The sequence below is a fragment of the Macaca mulatta genome, chromosome 9 (genome assembly GCF_049350105.2).
Source record: "Macaca mulatta isolate MMU2019108-1 chromosome 9, T2T-MMU8v2.0, whole genome shotgun sequence".
In the NCBI taxonomy this organism is placed as follows: domain Eukaryota; kingdom Metazoa; phylum Chordata; class Mammalia; order Primates; family Cercopithecidae; genus Macaca; species Macaca mulatta.
Genome location: NC_133414.1, coordinates 136,689,785 through 136,709,558, shown reverse-complemented (window position 1 = coordinate 136,709,558; position 19,774 = coordinate 136,689,785). Strand labels below are relative to the sequence as shown.

The 19,774-nt window shown below is 54.0% G+C and overlaps 1 protein-coding gene and 1 long non-coding RNA gene across 6 annotated transcripts in view; both read left to right on the top strand.

Annotated features, from left to right (window-relative positions):
* Window positions 1-19,774, top strand: part of FAM53B (family with sequence similarity 53 member B) — a 124,571-nt gene that overhangs the window by 95,581 nt on the left and 9,216 nt on the right.
* On the top strand, window positions 9,808-12,143 carry LOC144331362 (uncharacterized). The gene is made up of 2 exons (XR_013398447.1): window positions 9,808-10,285; window positions 10,900-12,143. It is a non-coding gene; the product is annotated as an uncharacterized LOC144331362 (long non-coding RNA).

The window sequence follows — 19,774 nt, the reverse complement described above, 5'->3', positions numbered from 1 at the left end:
CCTCGGTGTGTCTTGGTTTCCTCCCAGAAGCTTGGCTGCTGCAGTGTTCCCAGAGACAGGTTTTCTGGAGGAGGCAGGGCGCGCCATTGTGCCCTGCGGGGCCAAGCAGATTTTCAGCATCCTAGGAAGAACCAAGAATGCAGAAGTCTGGGGGTGGTGAGGCCTCAGCCAGCCCCATGGCGTCCCCAGTGCATTTCCTGTTGACTCTCCCCGTGCCCACACCCACTTCCTTTCCCATCCCTGGCTCCACCCTGAGCCCTCTGCTGGCTGATAGCTCCATGTGGCTACTGACCTGCTTCATGTACGCTGGGCTGTTCTGGGCTTTGTAGGAAACAGTGACCACAGGCCAGGGTCATCCCTTGCGCTATAAAGCTCCTACTGTGTCTGGTGAAGCCAAAGACATTTTCCTTGGCTCATCTCAAGCAGCCGTCTTGGGTCTGCCTTCAACACTTCAGTGAGGTGCCCTGGGGGAGGGGGTGACCCCAAGGGACACATAGCCCCCCAACCCCGTGGGGTGACATGGGAAGGGTACAGGCCTTCCCTGCCGTCTGCTGCTTCCTAGCTGTGACACTGGACACATACCTTCCTCCCTGAGCCTCAGCTGCCACACGCGTGCATTGTGACATGCATCTCTGCCACACTTGTTCTGAGAACAGTCCTGCTAATGTAAAGCTCCTGCATGTGGTGGGGTCTCGGTGAGCAGCTTTCCCTTTCTTCTCTTGCCTGCCTGTCTACAGGGAGCTTCCAGTTCCTTAGGAACTTCACAATGTACAGATCAGCACTCTGCTTGAGACCCTGAAAAGCCTGATTGTCACTGCTTGGGGCGTGGGGTTTATGAGCAAGAGAAACACCTGAGGCCTGGAAACTTCTCAGGGAGATTTGCAGGGACTTTCTGCGCCATTCATTCAAGTCACTTAGGCTTAGAGTCCCCATTTATGAAATGGGTCTAGTAATAAACCTGAGCACTGCAGGGCAGTGATACACATTAAATGAGATGGTATTTCCCATGTGCTTGGCAGAGCGCCCAGCACAGCCTCACCATCAGCACATGTGGCCCTGATGCCTCGCTCCACACCCCTTCCCAGTGTGTGCTGCTCCCAGTCCCGCCTCTTCGCTGAGTGTGGGCTCCTCTGAGGTGGATGCTGTTCTCCTTCTGCTCCCAGTTCCCATCACCTGGTGCAGGGTCTGCCAAGGGAGGGCTTGGTTCCCAGGAATGGCCCAGCCAGGAGGCTGGCTGTGTGAGATTCCATGGATAGGGCCTCACTTAGAACCTGGAGAGGTCGACACCCATATAGCCACATTTGCCTCTTTGCTTGCCTCGGGTGCTTCTGCAGTGGGCAAGAGATGCCAGCAGTTTTCCCAGATTCCCTGGCATCTGGGAATCATGGCTGCTTCCAGCCTCCCCTTAATGGAATGAATCACCCCAGTATTGCAGGCTCAGGAGTTAGATAAGAAGGGAAGTCAGAGTTCACAAAAGGGGGTTGGGTGGAGGCCAGGTCTCCCAGCAGCAGGAGGAGACTGGGCGAAAGAGTGTCACAGGGTGGCCATCTGAGCTGGAGGGCAGGGATACCGAGGGAGCCGTAAAGCCCCGCATCTATTGGGAACTTCGTGTCATGTATTCCAGAGGCTCCAGGCTGGGAGCAGAAAGACCAGGGAGGAAACAGAAGGTACTGGTGCAGCAATGGGAGGGCTTGGCCTGGGGGAGATGGTAACAAAACGGTTCCGTTTGTTCTGGGATTCCGTACACACTTGGCTGGAGAATGGCATGTTTCTCCTCCCTCGCCTGTCAGGCATTAGAGACCTGGGGAAGACGTTTGAGCCCATTGCAGGGCCAGAGCAGATATAGCCCATCTGTATTGAAGCCACAGTGGCAACATTCTTGAAGGCACATAGCAAATGCCTAAAGAAAGCGAGCTGCACTCGCACAGGCGATCAGAGGGAGAGACGCTGTGATGTGAAGAGGGACACGGGGCTTGTGGGTCTTTGGAGAGCTGTTCTTCATGGGAGGATCCCTGACTCCATCCGCTAGATGCTCATTGTTCCCCCTCCCCCAGTCATGACAGGTGATCATCAGCTGGGAGCAACATTGCTGTGGTGGTCGAGAACCACTGGCTGGAGTGAAAGACCTTGACCTCTCTGGTGGCTGCAGTCCTGAGTCCCTGTTGCCTGTTTGGCCTCAGACAGGAAAGCTGATCCTTCTGAATTGGGCAGTGGCAAAGGAGACGCACCTTCTTGGTGCCCACTCGGCTCAAATGCCATGCAGTGTGGGGTGGAGCTGGGCGGCAGGGCATCCTGTTACCTGTAGACACAGAGGCCTGCTGCCCCCTGGGACAGGCTGTTTACCTTTATTGGCCCCACGTTTTCCATCCTCCCTATCCCTGAGTCCAAGTCCCCAGGAGCTGGGAAGGTTGGTCACATGATGGTTTCCTGGCGCACTTCTGCCAGCTCCCGGGTGATGCTGGGGTCTCCTGAGCCCCTCGAATGAGGCCAGGCAAGCAGGCGTTATGCCAGACAGCCGCCAACAGTGTGCGTTGCTGCTTTCCATAAGAAAAGGCGCCTGAGACCGACTACCAAAGCACAGAGCCATCTTGCCCATTAATCAGGATTTCAGGATTCTTGGAGTGACCTTAGCAACTGCCTGGCAAAATCCCTACTCAATTTACCCTCACCTGTCTGCCTTCAGCAGAGGCTGGGAAGGCTGTTGGTGGAATGGGGGTGGGGTGGGGAATGCTGCTGGCGTGGGCCCCTCTTGGGCCCCTAGAGCCTGTCTCAGGGGCTAAGATTTTGCATCTCTCAGCAGGGCCTGAGGGGGCACTCAAAATTAGTGTTATTTTTATTATTGCTCTCAATTGTTACTGTTCTCCATTTTCAATTTTAATTAAAGAGAAGAAGGGATTTCCCAGTTACTCTCTTGAGGAAGAGGCTGAGAGAGCAGATAGGTGGTCTTACCACAGAATGGCGGTGATGGCAGGGCCCACTCTGCACCTGAGGCCTCCAGAGAGAGCCTGAGTTGCCCTGGCTACCCCATCCTATGCTGAGGGCTCCGGCCAGCTCCTTGTGGCCACAGGTACTCTGGGCCCTTGCTTGAGGCTGAACCTGGTCATGACTCTGTTGTGGTCCCCAAGGTGACCCCTGCTGGGTGCCCTTGCCTTGTGGCCTGGCTTCAGCCCTGCAGGTGACAGTCACGTGGCTCCTCCTCCTGGCATTCAAGGGGAGAACAAGAGGCAGGCTCCTCAGAATTTTGAATGTGGAGGGGCCACCATCACCCACTTAGGAACAGATGTTCTTGCAGCACCAAGTCCTGCAGCAGAGGGACTGATGCGCTGTCCCCTTCCGTCTCCCAGTCTACCTGTCAGAGCAGGCTCTGGCTGGAAAAGCCAGCCCAAATGGCCCTCGTCTGCCTCCCTCCCCCATGCCCATACCTGCTGCCACCCCCAGGACCCATCTGCCCTCTCAGGTCCCCTATCCACAGCCATCTGGGAAACTGACATCCCAAGCTTCTCTGAGCACCCCAGGAAGGTCACCTCTCAGGCCTCCCTCAGTGGCAAAACCCTTTGAGTGGTGCATTTCTGAGCGGTTTCTGCCAGGAGGAAACCCTGGTAATTTGGAGAAGGTTTGCTGAATGCCAGGCAGGTCAGCCAGAAGTGATGTGCATTTCACTGAAAGAACAGAATTGCCACCCACATCTTCATCCATTTCTAGGCTAGGAGCTGTCCTGGAATTCTAAAAGGAAGGAAGGTAGGAGGGCGGGCAGTGAGCAGCGCCAGTCCCGTGTCTCTGGGGGTTTTAATTGGCCTTTGCAGAGCCAAAGCTCCTTGGTTTGCTGGCAGAGGACGTGGAGGGGCTGTAGCCACTGGTAGTGCTATGGGTTGCGGTCTTAGCTGTCACTGGGTAAGGGCTGTGTTCCATGACTGTGCTAGCCCAGCTGACTCGGTGAGCTAGCTCTCCTTATCGGCATTTTCCAATTGAGGAGGCAGGCTCGGAGGGGCCAAGTGACCAGGTGGTAGACAAATAGCTGCAAAGTGGCCAGGCCTGGGTACCCTCTTCCCCCAACTGTAAGCAGCTCAATAGTAATGGCCTGGTGGCTTGTGGCCCACCAGGTGCCCTGGGAGCAGGTGAGTCATATCCTTGTTGGAGCAAGGCTATGTGAGATGGCTCTCCCCCACCCTGCCAGTTTTGCCCTTTCTTCCTGAGCAGGTGTGGAGGCCACCGGCATTAGCAGGAAACACTAGAATGTTCCAGAGACCCAAGGGACCAGCCTTTTCTGGGGACAGATGCCATGTGCAGATGGGCCACTCCAACCTCCAGATGCCCTGTGTCTCTCTGAGGATGGGGCGGTGGTCAGAAAGGGCCCTGTATTCCTAGCCTGCCAGCCATTCCAGGAGCTGCCCAGCATGCACAGTTGCGCCTCATCTTCTGAGCCTTCCATCCTCACTGCTCCCCGGGGCAGCCCTGTGAGGGAAATGACGTTTTTAATTAGCCTCGTTCGGGATGGCGGCTCTAAAGCTCCAGGCTGTGAATGCAGCCTCTTCGCCTTTGGAGTCCGCTGCCAGTGGACACAATGTAGCTGTAGGAATGAAAACGAGAAAGAGAAAGGCCCACAGGCTCAGATTTTTAATTGGCACTGTCCTCCCAGCCCTGCACCCGCCCGCCGGCCCTCCCGGGGCTCTGTTTGGGCGGCCGGGCCCGGGCGGCGAGTGATGGAGCCTTTCACAGCTTCAGACTGATTTAAGTGGACCTGTATAGATTCCTGCAGCCGCGCTGAAAGAGCCAGGCGCAATCACCGCGCCGAGAAACCCTGGGAAATTTATCAGCCACCTGCGCGTCGTGAATAGGGAGAACTGCTGAGGGCCCTGCCGAGCCGCCTGGGCTTCAATGGCCCCACAGCCCAGCCTCGCAGAAGAGGTTTTTCTAAAGCTGCAATTAATTTTTTTCCCTCAATCCACTGGAAGTTGCTTTCTTGCTTTCAGCTGGGTGAGTGGGATCCTTGATTCTGTGATTCTCCCTTAACCTGAGTGTTCCAACAATTGATGTTTCTCTCTAGAGACAGAGAGCTGGCTTTATTTCCTGTCTGCCATCGAGGAAGGGACTTTTTTGTTTGTGTTTTGTGTGTCCTTTTTGTGCTCTTTCTTTTCTTTCTTTAAGATCATCTCAAGCTAACAGTGAGAAAAAAGGCATATGTGAGCGATTCCGCCTCGACAGGTCCCACAATACCATCAGGAATGTCCGTTTTTCTTGCTTTCATGAAAACACTGTGGGGTCTCACTTAGAGGAGACAGTGGTGGAGATGAAGGAAGGAGGGGAGTGCACATAGTATGGAAAGGAAAAAGACAGTCTCGCCGGACCGCCAGAGAGCCGTGTGCTGTGACTTCAAGAGGTTTCTCCTAGACCAACCTCCACCCTGCAGGGACAGTTACGGGGACATTTCTTGGCTCCTATTTAATTTTACAATGAGAACAAATTCCAACTGTATAAGAAGAGGCGGCCACCCTTTCTGCCTGGAGTCGCTGTCGTAAAGCTTCCGTGATCGGCAGCTGCATGTGCCCATTTTTCTTGGGGATGCTCACAGGGATTTCAAGTTCCGTGTTCAGTCAGGGACATGGCTGCCGAAGGATGTTAACCAGTTTGGCTGCTGTGGCTGAGTGGTATGCCTGCAAGCCAGCCTGAGCACCCATCTGCCTGTTGGGCCACCGGGCAGGTTCTGCAGATGGGAGTCGTCAGGCTTGAGAAGGTGACATCTGGGCCGTCTGGGCTATGCCAGGCTGCCCTTCTGTTTTGGCAAAGTCACTGCCTTCATTGTCCCACCCTTGAAGCTGGCCTGCTCTTGTCACAACCACCGGAGAGGCGTTGGTGTGAGAATGAGACCCGCCACTGTGGACGTGTTCACATGCGTGGCGCTCTGGCTGTCCTCCTCTCTTTCCCTGGAGCCCATGCCTTTGTTAAGATCTCCAGGACCTGCTGGCATGGCAGATTGCCCTTAAAGCCTCTCAGCAGGGAGGGCTACTGTTCTCAAGGGTGGGAGACAGAAGTGGCCGCCCTGTGGCCACTGACTGCAGTTGTGGTGACTTCCAGTTAGGGCTCTGATGGCTTGTTCTTCCTCGAGGAACTCTCAGGTTCTCAGGGTGGGCATGTGTGCACATGCATATGCACGCACGCCGTTGGTTCAGATGGATACCTGCTTTAGGCTTCCGGCTCTCCAGCTGGGTGACCTTAGCAGACTCCTCAGCCTCTCTAGGCCTGTGTTTCCTCAACTATAAAATAGTATCACTGGCACAGGCCTCCTGGGGGTTCTGGAGGAACCAGCGAGTCACGGTGTGCCAAGTTCCTTTTGCAGTGCCCGGAACATAGTTAGGGTCTAGTTCGTGGGACCTGTAAGTCTTAGTGCTTGCCATCTTAATAGGATGCACCTGTTGACACCTCGGACAGAGGGTCAAGAAGGGGCCCCTTGCAGGCACGGGGGATCCAGCGTGTTGGTGGGGGGTGCTTTTCCCCTAGGCCGTGGTGGTGGCTCCCTCGAGGATTTTAGAATCTTACCTCTGAGTTCTCTGAGTTCCCTGTGGCTCTTGACTCCCCTTTTCTAGTGAGCATGGGCCTCAGTGATGACACGTGGTGTCCGGCAGCTCCTTTTTGTGGTAGCCACTTGCCGATAGAAGGACAGGCACCTTCCCAGTGGGTTCTGTGCTTTCTCTGAAGCACCAGATGTTGGTGCCAGGACAGAGTCGGCTCATCTCCCCACTTGGGCTGAGCCAGTGATGGGCTCAGTGATGGTCTTAGCCAGAGGCTGGGGCCCTGCCCTGAAGCTGGTCTTGGGGTAGTGTGGTAGGCACCCGTCTTCTCACTGCTATACCACAGCTCACACTTCACATCTGCACTGGAAGGGTCACTGGGGGCTCAGAGTTAAACTGGCCCCAGCATCATTGGTCACTGTAGAAACTGCAACATCTTGAAGTGAATCCAGCAGAGCGAGGAAGAGGTGTGTATGACCTGTGAGCATTTACCTTTAAGGGAAGGAACTGGATGAGAGCCAGTCGGGGTCCCCCGGAGGCTGCTTGCTCTGGGCACTGTGCTGGTTTCTTGCCTGTTTTGTCTTACTGGTTTTGTCTTCTGGGTGCTTTCAGCCTCTCCCCTACACATCATTTGTCACCTAGGCGGGGTATGCTCCAGAGAAAAGTAAAATACCCACAGCCTTTGTCCCTCCCAACTGGCTGAGGGCTCTACCTAGTGTGGGGTCAGCGGAGCGTGCCCTCTGCGGCCTTTGCCGGGCTGTTGCCTCACTCTGCTCTGCCGCAGGGAGGCCTGTCTTTTTCCTCCTCTCATCCTGCGCTGGGGGCCGTATTACATGGTGGTCAGCACTTGATCCCGGATTCGGACTGCTGGCGCTCAGATCCTCCCCACTCACTCCCTGTGTGGCCTCAGCAAGATTCCAAACCTCTGATGACAGTAGCGCCCCCTCCCAAGGTTGAGGTGAAGGTTTAGTGGGACGATCCCATGGAGCTCAGGGTAAATTCTTAGTAAACATTAGCTCTGCCATCATTCGGGGCTCTGCAGCTGCTAGGACACCAGAATGGACCTCCAGAAATGCCCTGCCTTTGTTCCCAGGACAAGACAAGATTCTAGGGGATGACAGACTGATGGGATTTATGGCATCTCCACCTTTGGGTTGGTTTTCTGCACAGGAAGAAACATGTGGATTTAAGAATGATTTAGGGCGGCTCCAAGGCCTAATGTGCTCCAAGGCGGCACATTCTTCAGGGGCCATCTTGGTGCGCCCCCCTACTCCCCTTGTTATCCCAGCCCCTGCCTGCCATTTTCTGGGGTCAAGGCTTGGCTGCTCAGGAACATGATCCCTCCCCACCATGCAGAGCTGTGCAGGCTGAGGGTGCTGTCCAGAGAGGCGTGGAGGGCCCGAGGTTGTGCCGCTCCTCACACTCGCAGACAAGCCCAGGGGGTGCACCCGAGAACGCACCTGTAGCAAGGTGCAGCCGTCAGGGCTCCCTGAATTTCCTTCTTCGCTGCTCCAGTTGGTGGGGTGGCTCTGCCCAAGGGCCGTCAGCCTTGTAGTTGGGAATTTTTCCCAAGCAGCAGGCAAGGATTGCTGGGGGCACCTAGGGGTAGAAAGTGATATTCTGCCGTCCTGAATTCTGGTGTTTATGGTAGCAGTGAGGTGAAGCGTGGTGGTTAAGGGTGGGTGCAGGCTTTGACAGACAGATCCGGATTTGAACCTGGCCCTGCCACTGCCCCTTGGTGGGAGTTTGCCCAAACCAACCTCTGTCTCTCCGGGTATAAACAGGAGGCTGGCAGAACCTGTTCCTCGTGCCTGGATGATGTGCTGATGGAGGTGAGAGGTCCCCCCATGCCCGCCCCAGGCATCTGTCTCCAGCACCTTCACTCAGACTGCAACTAGGCGCTGTGGGATGCGGGTGCTGTGTTTGTATATTCTGCCAAGCATTTAAACAGTAATGAACAAAAGGGGAAAATACAGAAAGCAGGGGGAGCCTATCAGGAAATTCATAGTTATGTTGAGATGTGTCCCTGGGGAAGTAAAAAGAACAGAGACCCACCCCGGCCAACACTTATGGAGCCTGAGTTGGGCTTCTGAGTGGGAGCGCCACCTGCCAGGCACCCTGGGCCTTGAGCTGGGCCTTCCCCGGATCCCTCCTGATCCAGCCTGCATAGCCGCCTGGAGGGGTCTGCCTCATGATGCCCACCATGACCTGCCCAAGGCCACTCAGCTAGACAGGGCAGATTCTCTATTTCTGTGTCTGTTTGGTGGCAAACAGCATGCCCTGGGCTGCGTGCCCACTGCTGAGGATGGGCCCTGTCGTCAGCCCTCTTGGGGATCTCCTGACACTTCCAGTGCCCTTTAAGGAAACATTTCCCGAGTGCCTGAACCTGGCACAGAATCCTGACTTCCTGCTGGGGTGGGTCTGGCCAGGTCTGGTAGAGAATACAGAACCCCACTCCCCATGGCCCACCCCTGAATCCCTGTGGTCCAGAAGCCCTGAACTAGGGTCTCCCTGTCAGGGTGTCACATTGGGTTAGAGCGATGGGACTTATATGGGCAAGAGGCTGAGCCACCCCAGGAAGGGTCCCTGGTGGGTAAGTCTGGGGTGAGTCTCCCCACATCTCCACCCAATAGCTAAGCAAGTGTTTGGTTTGCCTCCAGGTGGGAAAAGCCTTAGCAAATGTAGTCTTCCAGCAGGTCCTCTGGGGCTCAGGGAACGCCAGGGCCCCACACATTTTGTTCCCACCACTCACTTCTGGCACTGCAGGTGGGGCCAGCTGAGCCCAGAGGGGCAGCATGTGCCCAGGAATGTCCTGCCACACCCACCACTGGCGGGCATGTCCATGGCCAGCTGCCCTGCTGGACGTGCTGGGACGTGCTGGCCAAGTCTTGCTGGTCTGCCACTTGTCCTCGGCCCTGAAGGGCTCCAGTAGTCAGTGAGGGCCAGCATGGCCTCTCCCGTCCCCAGCATGCCTGGGATCTTTGCTTTCACGGACTGCTTGTGGGTGGGGTGAGGTGATCAGAGGTTCTCCTTGTGCTGCATCTGCCTGGGGCTGCTCGTGGGCAACGTGGGCCCCTCCCTCTGTCGCGGTGCAGCTGGCACCATCAGCTGCTGTTCAAACCCCTCTGAGCCTGGCGCTGCTCATGATCTCATTTCAACTCCAGGCGGCCCCTCTAGGGCAGTTTTATTTCCCCATTTTACAGATGGGAAAAGAGAAACTCAGATTGCGTAACATGCCCAAGGAAACACCGGTCCTAGTGTTTTGTTTTGTTTTGTTTTGTTTTTGAGTGGAGTCTCGCTCTGTCGCCCAGGCTGGAGTGCAGTGACGCGATCTCAGCTCACTGCAAGCTCCGCCTCCCGGGTTCTCGCCATTCTCTTGCCTCGGCCTCCCGAGTAGCTGGGACTACAGGCACCCAGCTAATTTTTTTGTATTTTTAGTAGAGACGGGGTTGGTTTCACCGTGTTAGCCAGGATGGTCTCGATCTCCTGACCTCGTGATCCGCCCGCCTTGACCCCGCCCCAGTGCTGGGATTACAGGCGTGAGCCACCGCGCCTGGCTAATTTTTTTGTATTTTTAGTAGAGATGGGGTTTCACCGTGTTAGCCAGGATGGTCTCGATCTCCTGACCTCGTGATCCGCCCAGCTCGGCCTCCCACAGGGCTGGGATTACAGGCTTGAGCCACCGCGCCCGGCCGCTCCTAGTGTTGAGAGGCAGGATCCCACCCCAAATGGATCGTCATTTCAGTGCTTCATTCAGCCACCTGGCCCTGCTTTTCCAGGTATCAGGGATGCAGCCCACAGAGGTACTCAGGCAGGAAGGGCCCACCAGCTCATGGGTGTGGGAGGCTCCAGAGTGGAGAGCGCAGTTCCCTCTGCCTGGACAGAGAGGCTCCACGGAGGCTTTAATGGGACTGGGGTGGCTGTTTCAGCTGGGCTGTGCAGAGGAAGAGTCTTTCAGGGAGAGAGAGGTTTAGGAAGGGGGTGATCTTGGCCTATGGAGGGCACTCCATGGGAGGGACTCTGTGTGTCCAGGAGAGCCTGAGTAGGCAGGGAGGGTGTGAGTGAGATGGGACTGGAGATACCAGGCCTTTAGCCCTGGAGTGAGGCATTTGCTTTTTATTCTGAGAGCTTGGGGAGGAAGGTGCTGGATCAGGTTTGAGACACGTTGAGCTGAGAGGACCGTGGGACATCAGCAGGGACATGCTCATTGGGTCTGGAGCTCGAGATGGGATCTGGCCTTAGGTGGCCATTAGGGCCGCTGTGGTCTGCAGTACAGGTCTGAGTTGGATTTGGTGCCCGGTCTCAAGTTGCATTGAAGCTAGTCTCAGTGCAGTGGCCTTGCAGGGTAGGGCAGGGACACCTGGGGCTCAAGCTGAAGACCCTCATTTTGCAGATGGGCCCAGAGCAAGCAAGACTTCCCCAGGGCATGGCCAGCACAAGGCGGCTGGAGCCAACGTCAGGCACCCGGGTCCTGCCAGGTACGTCCTGGACCCACGCTGCCTCGTGGCACGTCTCATTGTCTCCTGCCACCTGCGGACCCTGTGAGGCCCAGCACCAGAAAGGGTGACCCAGCTCCTGCTCAGAATAGAGGACAGATGGAGGTCCCCAGAGATGCGTTTAGACCCCATTTCCAAGGGGGCCTTCTCGAGTGGGAGCAGGGAGCATTTTATCAGAAAGGGAAGCCTCTGGAGGGTCGTGGTGACTGCTTGCTTCTGGAGGTTTCTGTGCTGAGGCCTGTTTGGGCAGATAAATCCGTTGTGTTTCTGCAGCGCTTGCCTGCCTTCTCCTTGTGACTTCTGTTTCATTGTTGGGAGGAAAGAAGTCTCACTCCCAGCAAATCAAAAGGAAATCTAGCTGCATCTGACTCTGTGAACTCCACCTCTGCATCTCATCTGCTCAGTGGGTGTGAAAATACGGCCGGTGGAAGCGGGGCTCCGGCCGGCTTCACAAGCATCAGAACTGCAGGCACCTGGCCCAGGCGTCAGTGTGTGTCAGAATGCTCCTGATGCTCCTGTGGCTACTGAGGCTGCTCACAGACACGAGAGACCATTCCCCCCCCATAACCATTGGTGACCAACAGGCAGCCTTCTCCTCTAACCTCCGCAGGATGGGGCCCAGCCCAGCAGCTGCCCCGAGTGGCCAACGTGGGCCTCTGTGGACAGGGCAGGTGCAGCTGAGGCTGCAGGTGCAAAACTGCCCCAGGGTGGGTGGGCAGGAGGCCACCTGAACCTCTGTAACAGCAAAACAGTGAGTGTTTTCCTGGGATCTCCCTCTTCCTGTTGTTCTGTGAAAGCACCTACCAGCCATGTGAAAAGCCTCCTGGCTAACCACCCACATGCAGGTGTCTGGCACAGGGTGGCACACTGGCTGTTCAGGGGTCGGCCCCTCCTGATGTTTGCATGTCCCCCTTGTGTGAAACTCACATTTAATTTCATGATTATTAAGTGCAGGAACCTGGGGCTGGTAGAGTTCTTTTGTCCACAAATTTTGCAAAATGCTGTTAAAAAAAAATGCATACGCTTTATTGCTACCAATAAAGAGAAAAGGAAAGAAAAGAACTTTGGTAGAGAAACACTGGGAAATTTTAATATGGAGATGGGGTGGGGATTCCCCTTTGGGAAATACAAGTGATCATGTGAATAGGATTTTGGCCTTTTCTAACTTAGTGTGTCCTTTGCTCTTAAGGTAAATAAACACACACAGAGATAGACATTGCATTTCATATTTGGATAGTACCTTCATGTGTTCGAAAATTAAAACAACATGGAGTAAACTCTTGCCCCATCTCTCCCATCCCCCATGCCCTCAGACAGACTGCTAGTTTCTTGTGCTCATTTTTACAAATACAAGCAAATAGGAATTTCAGTTCTTCTTATAACAAAGCAGATAATAGCATGCAATACATACCTTGCTGTACCTTGTTTTCTTGAACAGTAAACCCTGGAGGTGTTTTCATGCCCTTTTTTTGGCTGCGTGGTGTTCCACTGCTCGGATGTGCCCACTTTGCGGGGTCCGCTGCTGACTCTTCTGGGCTTCTTCAGCTGTGAGTTTCCAGTGCATGAGTCCCTTTGGACATGGGAGATCCATCTTCTGCTGGGTTAATTCCCATCAGGATCGCTTGGTCACACGTCGTGTGCCTTTGGCCTCTTGGAGGATGTTGTCAGGTTAACATTATAGGAGCCCTTCCTCCCTGCATATCAGTTTCCCCACTGCCCAGAGGCTTGTCCAACATTTGACATTTTCACAACCAGACAGGTAAAAAACAGTTTCTCTGTCATTTTGGTTTGCAGTTTTCTGATCAGTTGAACGTCTTTTTGTATATGTAAAGGCTATTCTTGTGTCCTTTTCTGTGTTCTTTTCATTTGCCCTTTTAAAATAATTGTGTCGGTCAGGCGCGGTGGCTCATACCTGTAATCCCAGCACTTTGAGAGGCCGAGGCGGGCAGATCACAAGGTCAGGAGTTGAGACCAGCCTGGCCAATGTGGTGAAACCCCGTCTCCACTAAAAATATAAAAAGTTAGCTGGGCGTGGTGGCGGGCGCCTGTAGTCCCAGCTACTCGGGAGGCTGAGGCAGGAGAAGCACTTGAACCCAAGAGGCGGAGGTTTCAGTGAGCCGAGATCATGCCACTGCATTCCAGCCTGGGCAACAGAGCGAGACTCCATCTCCAAAAACAATAAAAATGTAAGATAATTGTATCTTTGGTCTTTTTCTTCTCAATTGTATATTAGGGAGATTAATTTTTGCCTGTGATATGAGTTACAAATACTTATTACTAATTTGTTCTTTGTTTTCTGACTTTGCTTTTGACATTCTTGAGCTTTACTGAGATATAATTCATATACCACACAGTTCACCCATTTAAGGTGTACAACTTAGTGGTCTTGAATATATTCAGAGAGTTCCACAGCCATCATCACAATCAATTTTAGAACATTTTTATCACCTCAAAAGAAAGTCCATACCCCTTAGCAGTCACTCTCCATCCCCTTCAGCCACCCCCACTCCCAGCCACTGGCAACCACAAAACTTCATTCTGTCTTGATGGGTGTATTAGTGCGTTCTTACGTTGCCATAAGGAAATACTTGAGACTGGGTAATTTTAAAGGAAAGAGGCTTAATTGACTCACAGTTCCTCATGGCTGGGGATGCCTCAGGAAACTTACAATCATGGCAGAAGGGGAAGCAAACACATCCTTCTTCACATGGTGGCAGGAGAGAGAAGTGCTGAACAAAGCAGGTAAAGCCTCTTATAAAACCATCAGATCTCGTGAGAACTAACTCACTATCACGAGAATAGTATGAAGGTAACTGCCACCATGATTCAGTTGCCTTCCAATGCATCCCTCCTACGGCACGTGGGGATTATGGGAACTACAATTCAAGGTGAGATTTGGGTGGGGACACAGCCAAACCGAATCAGTGGGTTTCCCTATTCTGGACATTTCATATCAATGGATCCACACAATATGTGGCCTTTTGCGTCTGGCTTCTGTCACTTAGCATCATGCTTTCAAGGGTCTTCCACACCGTAGCATGTATCAGTATCTCCTTTCTTTTTATGGCCAAATAATATTCTGTTGTATGGCCAGACCACATTTTATGTATCCATTCACCAGTTGATAGACATTTGGGCTGTTTCTACTTTTTGGATATTATGAATAATGCTGTTGTAAATGTTTGTGTGCAAGTTTCTGCATAGACATATGTTTTCATTTCTTAGACGTGGAATTGCTGGGTCTGATGGTAACTCTGTGTTGAACATTTTGAGAAGCTGCCAAACTGTTCTCCACAGTGACTGCACCATCTTACATTCCTACCAGTGCATTTGGCGTTTTTTGACATGTTAAAAAAAAATGTTTTTACCAAATTTATTACTTATTTATTTTATGGCTCTGGATTTTGAGTTTTGGAAAGGCCTTTTTTTCTCTCAAGATGATAAAGGAAGTTTCCTGTTTTCTTCTAGTACTTTTATGGGTTATATTACACTCTTTGGTCTGTGTTGAGTTTATCTTGTATGTGGTGTGAATATGGAGCCAACCTTTTCTTTAATGTAGCTGCCCGTCTGTTTCAGTATTGTCTGTGGAGAATGCCATCTTTTCTTCTCTGCTTTGAGATTCTACCTTTATCATATACTAAACTGGGTCTGTTTCAGAACATTCTGTTTCATTGGTCTCTGTAGGTATGCATGTACGTTCATACTAATATGCTGTTGTAGTTTTGGAGGCTTAGCAATGTGTTTGGCATATTATATGATACGGACTAGTCTAGGAGGGTTAGCTTCCCCACTGTTCTTTACAGAGTTTCCTGACTAATCTCACTTGTTTATTTTTTCATTAAAAACTTGAAAATTAGTTTGTCCTAAGACCATGGGGATTGGGAGTGCTGTTGATATATTGGATTAGGATCATATTAGACTTATGAATTAATTTAGGGAGATTTTACACCTACTTGAGGTTGAATCTAACTTGACACAAGATTTATTTCTATTTGTTCAGTCTTACTTTTCTGTTCTTTAAAGTATTTTTTTGTTTTCTATCAGTTTTACCAGTTCTTACAAGTTCATTCCTAGGTATTTTATCTTTTGTGTTGCTGGCGTGTCTTCTTGCTCTTGAAAGCAGGTTTTTTTTTTTAGCAAGAGCAGTTGGATATAAGCAGAGCTCCCAGACCCCTTTGCTGTGGCTTCGCTGTGTCCAGAGAGAGTCACAGGCACAGTTGTGGGGTGGAGTGTGGGAAGGGGGGATCGCACTCTCCGTGGCCTCCTTGATGGTCTCTATTTATCCCTCCAAACACTTCTGAGGCTTTGAGGCTCTTATTAGCCTCGTACACATGAGAAGCTGAGGCACAGAAGTTTAATAATTTGCCAAGGTCCCTCAGGGCACACCCGAGCTGGGATATTCCAGCCCGGGCCTGTCCAGCCTGTACTACCCCACCGCCCTGCCGGAGGACCGCATGCTTTCCTGAGCACAGCCCAGGAGTGATGAGGTCCGATTGCACGTCACACAGCTGTGCAGTCTGGGGCGCATCCCTTCTCCTCGTTCAGCCTCTGTCTGCTCATCTGCAAGAGTGGCTAAACCGGTTGGTGATTTGCTCGCTTCTCCAAGAAGGATCCCCTTTCCCCAGTGTGCCCTCCATGGAAGGCGATATCTGGAACAGAGCTGTGAGCTGCTGGGGTGGAGCCCAGAGGCCCCTGTACCCTGCAGTCCTGTCTTCAGCACCCCGACGTGGCCCCAGGCAGCTGAATGCGAACGAGTGCCCAGCAGCCTCTCTGAGAGCCTCAGACATACCTTTGCATCGCTAGTCCTGCAGCCACCCCCGACACTGTGCGCCCTGCTGGTCGGCTCTGTTGAAGGTCTATGGGCGCAGGCAGTGTGCTGGCCTCAGCCCCCGCCAGGACCCTGTGTGCTTTGGAAAGGTTCCTCGACTTTTGTTAGGCAAAGAATTCTCTTCACGCCAAGCTGCGAGTGAGGTGGTTTCACAAGTCCTGTCCTGAGTGTGTGCTGGCTGGAATGTACACCACAGAAACAAAATGTTTGTTTTCCAATTGTGAGAGCGCCGGGAGGCCCTTTGGCGTCAGCTCCCACACCTTCTGTGTTCGGGCAGGCCATCTGCCATCTGGGGCCTGGTGCGGAAACAACGTCGCCACCGTGTGGCCTGTGGGGTGCCCTCAGAGAGGCCACTGGGTTGGCCACCATTCAGAGGACACGCGTGGCTCTGGGCCTCCAAGGCCTGTTCTTACCCACAGCACCCTGGGGTGTAGGCCGTAGGACCCCAGGGCTGTGCAAACAGAGGCCTAGCCGGGAGGGCCAACCGGGGTGGACCCTTCCTTCCCACCTACCCTCTGCCCCCAGGCTGCACGACGCACCCACTGTGAACCAGGCCGTGGCATGTGGGGTCAGGGTTCCCTGCACGCTTGGCAGGAAACGGGGTACACACAGGAGCTTGGGCCTGCTTCCGGATTGGCTGCTGCAGAGGTGGGTTTTGGTGGGAGAGAAGGTATCTGCCAGTGAAGAGGGAGATAGGGCGGGGCCGTCAGGATGGTGCTGACCCAGGGCTGGTGTAGAGGGGGTTTATGTGGCTGAAAGAGGTTTGCTGTAGAAGGAGCCAGAGCATGAGTGGGAACAGCAAGGACGGAGGGGCCCAGGCAGCAGAGCCTGAGGAAGAGGGGACTTGGGGAAGGCCATTCGAGAGTGGTGGCCAGGCTCTGGCCTGCTTGGCGGGTTTAGCCCAATGAGCACCACTCCGGTGAACTTTACAACTCCCTAGACCAATGGAGTGACTTTCCAAGGCTCCGTTATGAGGAACCCTCTGTTGCTGGAGTCCACAGGGGACCTGCTGGAGCCCGCGCTTGCCTTCCTCAGGTCTGGCAGGGGAGATAGTAGGCTGGGCCTGCTGGCCCTAGGTCTGTCTGCAGAGGCCCGGGTTTTTAGGTGTCTGGGCTGGGGATGGGCTGTCCCGAAGATGAATTCCTCCTTCCCTGATTCCTTCAGCCTCTGGAGGCCATAGGTCATTTTCCTTATAGTCCTCGTCCCCAGCTGGGCCCTAGGCCTCAAGTTACCAGAGGCAAGGCCACGCTGCGTACAGAATCCAGTGGGAGGGGTGTCCCCGATGCGCAGCATGGGGGCCCCAAGAGAGCCACCAGAGCAGGGACAGCAAGGCCCAGGGATGGCTGGGGGTGTGGAGACCATGGAGAGAGCCCCAAACTGGTGCCACCCTTCCTGAAGTGACTCAGGGTGGCCTGGACTGGCTGCCACACAGCACACCTGGCTCTGGCACCACCTGGGCCTCCCAGACCTGGAGGGGATGTCAGATTTGGGGCAAGATACCTTGTCCACAGAAAAGGGAAAGTGGTGCCTGCCCTGTGGACCTGACCAACCTGAGTCAGTGCCTCCAAAGTCTGTCCCCTGAGGTACCGGCTCCTGCAACGGCGTGACCACAATCTGTCTGGCATGTGGCAGGCGCTCAGTACACGTTTGTTGGCCTCTGCAGAAATGAGCTGAGGAAACTGTCACAGGAAGGCGGGCACTTCCCTAGTAACTGACCAGGGCCAGCCTTCCACCCCGTAGATATTTACCACCCCCACTGGGCCATTTGCTTCTAGAACCTGTGGTCTGGGAAGAGCCTTGAGTATCCATTGCCGAATCCGTGGAGCTCCAAGGACCCTGGAGGACCTTCCCGCTCCTGGCAACTTGATTTCCCTATTTTCAGGCCCTGGCAACTTGACTTCCCCATCTGGGTGTTGCTGCCAGTGTTGCCCTGATTCCTGAGGGCAGTCCAGACTCAGAAGGGCTGCCTCTTTTGGGGTCCAAAGGTGGTAGGCATTTCACAAAAATGGGCTGGACATGATGCTGTCCCCCGCTTTTGTTTTGTTTTTTTTTTTTTTTGGAGAGACAGGGTCTTGCTCTGTCGCCCAGGCTAGAGTGCAGTGGTGCGATCTCGGCTCACTGTGACCTCTGCCACCTGGGCTTAAGTGATCCTCCCACCTCAGCCTCCTGAGTAGCAGGGACCACAGGCATGCACCACTATGTCAGGCTAATTTTAGTTTTTTTGGTAGAGATGGGGTTTTGCCATGTTGCCCAGGCTGATCTTGAACTCCTGGGCTCAAGCAATCCACCTGCCTTGGCCTCCCAAAGTTGTGGGATTACAGGTGTGACCCACCCCACCTGGCTGATGCTATCCCTTTTTAAGACTGGGCACCAACACGGTCCTGGGCGAGCAGCTGGCCTGGCCTACACAGGAGGTGGCTGTGAAGCAGCAGCAGACCAGATGCCCAGGGGGAAGGGCCCTGCAGAGCATGGGCAGTCAGCCCCTAGGGAAAGGTTGGCCACGCCCACGACCTTCGAGGCATCTCTAGCACCTGCCACCTCTGAGGAAAAGAAGCCACCGCCACCTGACCCCTCTGGCCCCAGGGGCAGGGGCGGCAGCTTCCTGTGAGAAAGAGTACAGCCTTCATGCAAAATCCAGATTTACCAAAGATGGATTAAAGATGGGCCAGAAATATGCTTGTGCCTTTTTTTCTTTTCTGAAATAGTTTTTTAAAGAGCTAGGAAACCACATGCCTTGCCGTCTTGGTTGTTTCTGTGCCAGCTTCCAGCACAAATGGGACTTAGAAAATTTCCAGGCTGTTGGCCATCCGTTCTCATAGCCTGGTGTTTTCTTGATACTTGGAGAATTCTGTTCTCATGCAAGCATGTTTGGGGAGGAAATGCGTCCGCTCAGCCGGAGCCGGGGCCCTTGCAGCTTTTAGCAGGGCAGCTGCCAGGCCAGGCTCTGCTCCTGACGTGTGAGCTGGGCTTGTTGATGGCCCTTTCTTAGAGGGACTTGAGGTAGCTCCATGAAGACCTCTAACACAGAGCGCCATAAAACTGGACTAAAAAGAGGGAGAGAGCAAGGGAAGGAGGAAACACAGCTGGGCCCGCCGTGAGGAGCGGCGACACGGGAGGGAAGTGGTCATCATTCGCCCAAAAGAGAGGCACTCGAGCGCCGCCGGGAGACGGGCTTGGCGCAGGCGGGGGCCCAGAGGAAGCCTCGTGGGCACTACGCTTAAGACACCGACTAACCCAGGAGAGGCGTCCCCAGCACCCGCCGCTCCCCAGCACGTCTCAGGCGGACTGGGGCCAGGAACTGGACTCCCCACAGGGCCCCATGGCCAGTCTCTGACCATGGCTTGACATTCCTGTTCTAGAAAGAACAGTAGTACTAAGAAGCAGGTGCGTAACCTCTAACTACATTAAAACCCAGGGTGCTTTTACCTGTGGCTTTAGATTGGGTCCCTAGAAGCAGGGCCTGAGCTGGAGATTCTTGTGCCAGTAACACCGAGAGGGATGCTCCCAGCAGGAACCTTCAGGGAGGCGAGGGAAGCCCCTGGACCAACAGAGGCCCAGCAAAGAGGTAGGCTCAGCTGAAGTCGCTTCTCAGCCTGGTGCTTCGGGAGCTGCGAAGTGTGACTAGCACTGCCGTGGGTTTGGGACTCCAGGCGGGACACCAGCAGCCTGGCTTTCCTCTTAGGATCCTTGCAGTGGCCCTTGCCTGGCCAGAGACAGCAGTTCTGCTTCCCAGGAGAGGAAACGGGAAGTGAGGCCACTTGGTCAGTGGAGGAACTCAGTGCCTCCAACTGCAGAATCTAGTTCCCCACTCTCCTCTCCGGAACCCTCCAGGTTCTGGGGAGAGCCAGGGCCCAGGGGATGAGAATGCCCCGGCCTCCTTTGAAGGAGGCAACCAGGACAAAGGGGAGTGGTCACTGTCTGCTCCCAGACACATCACCTGACCA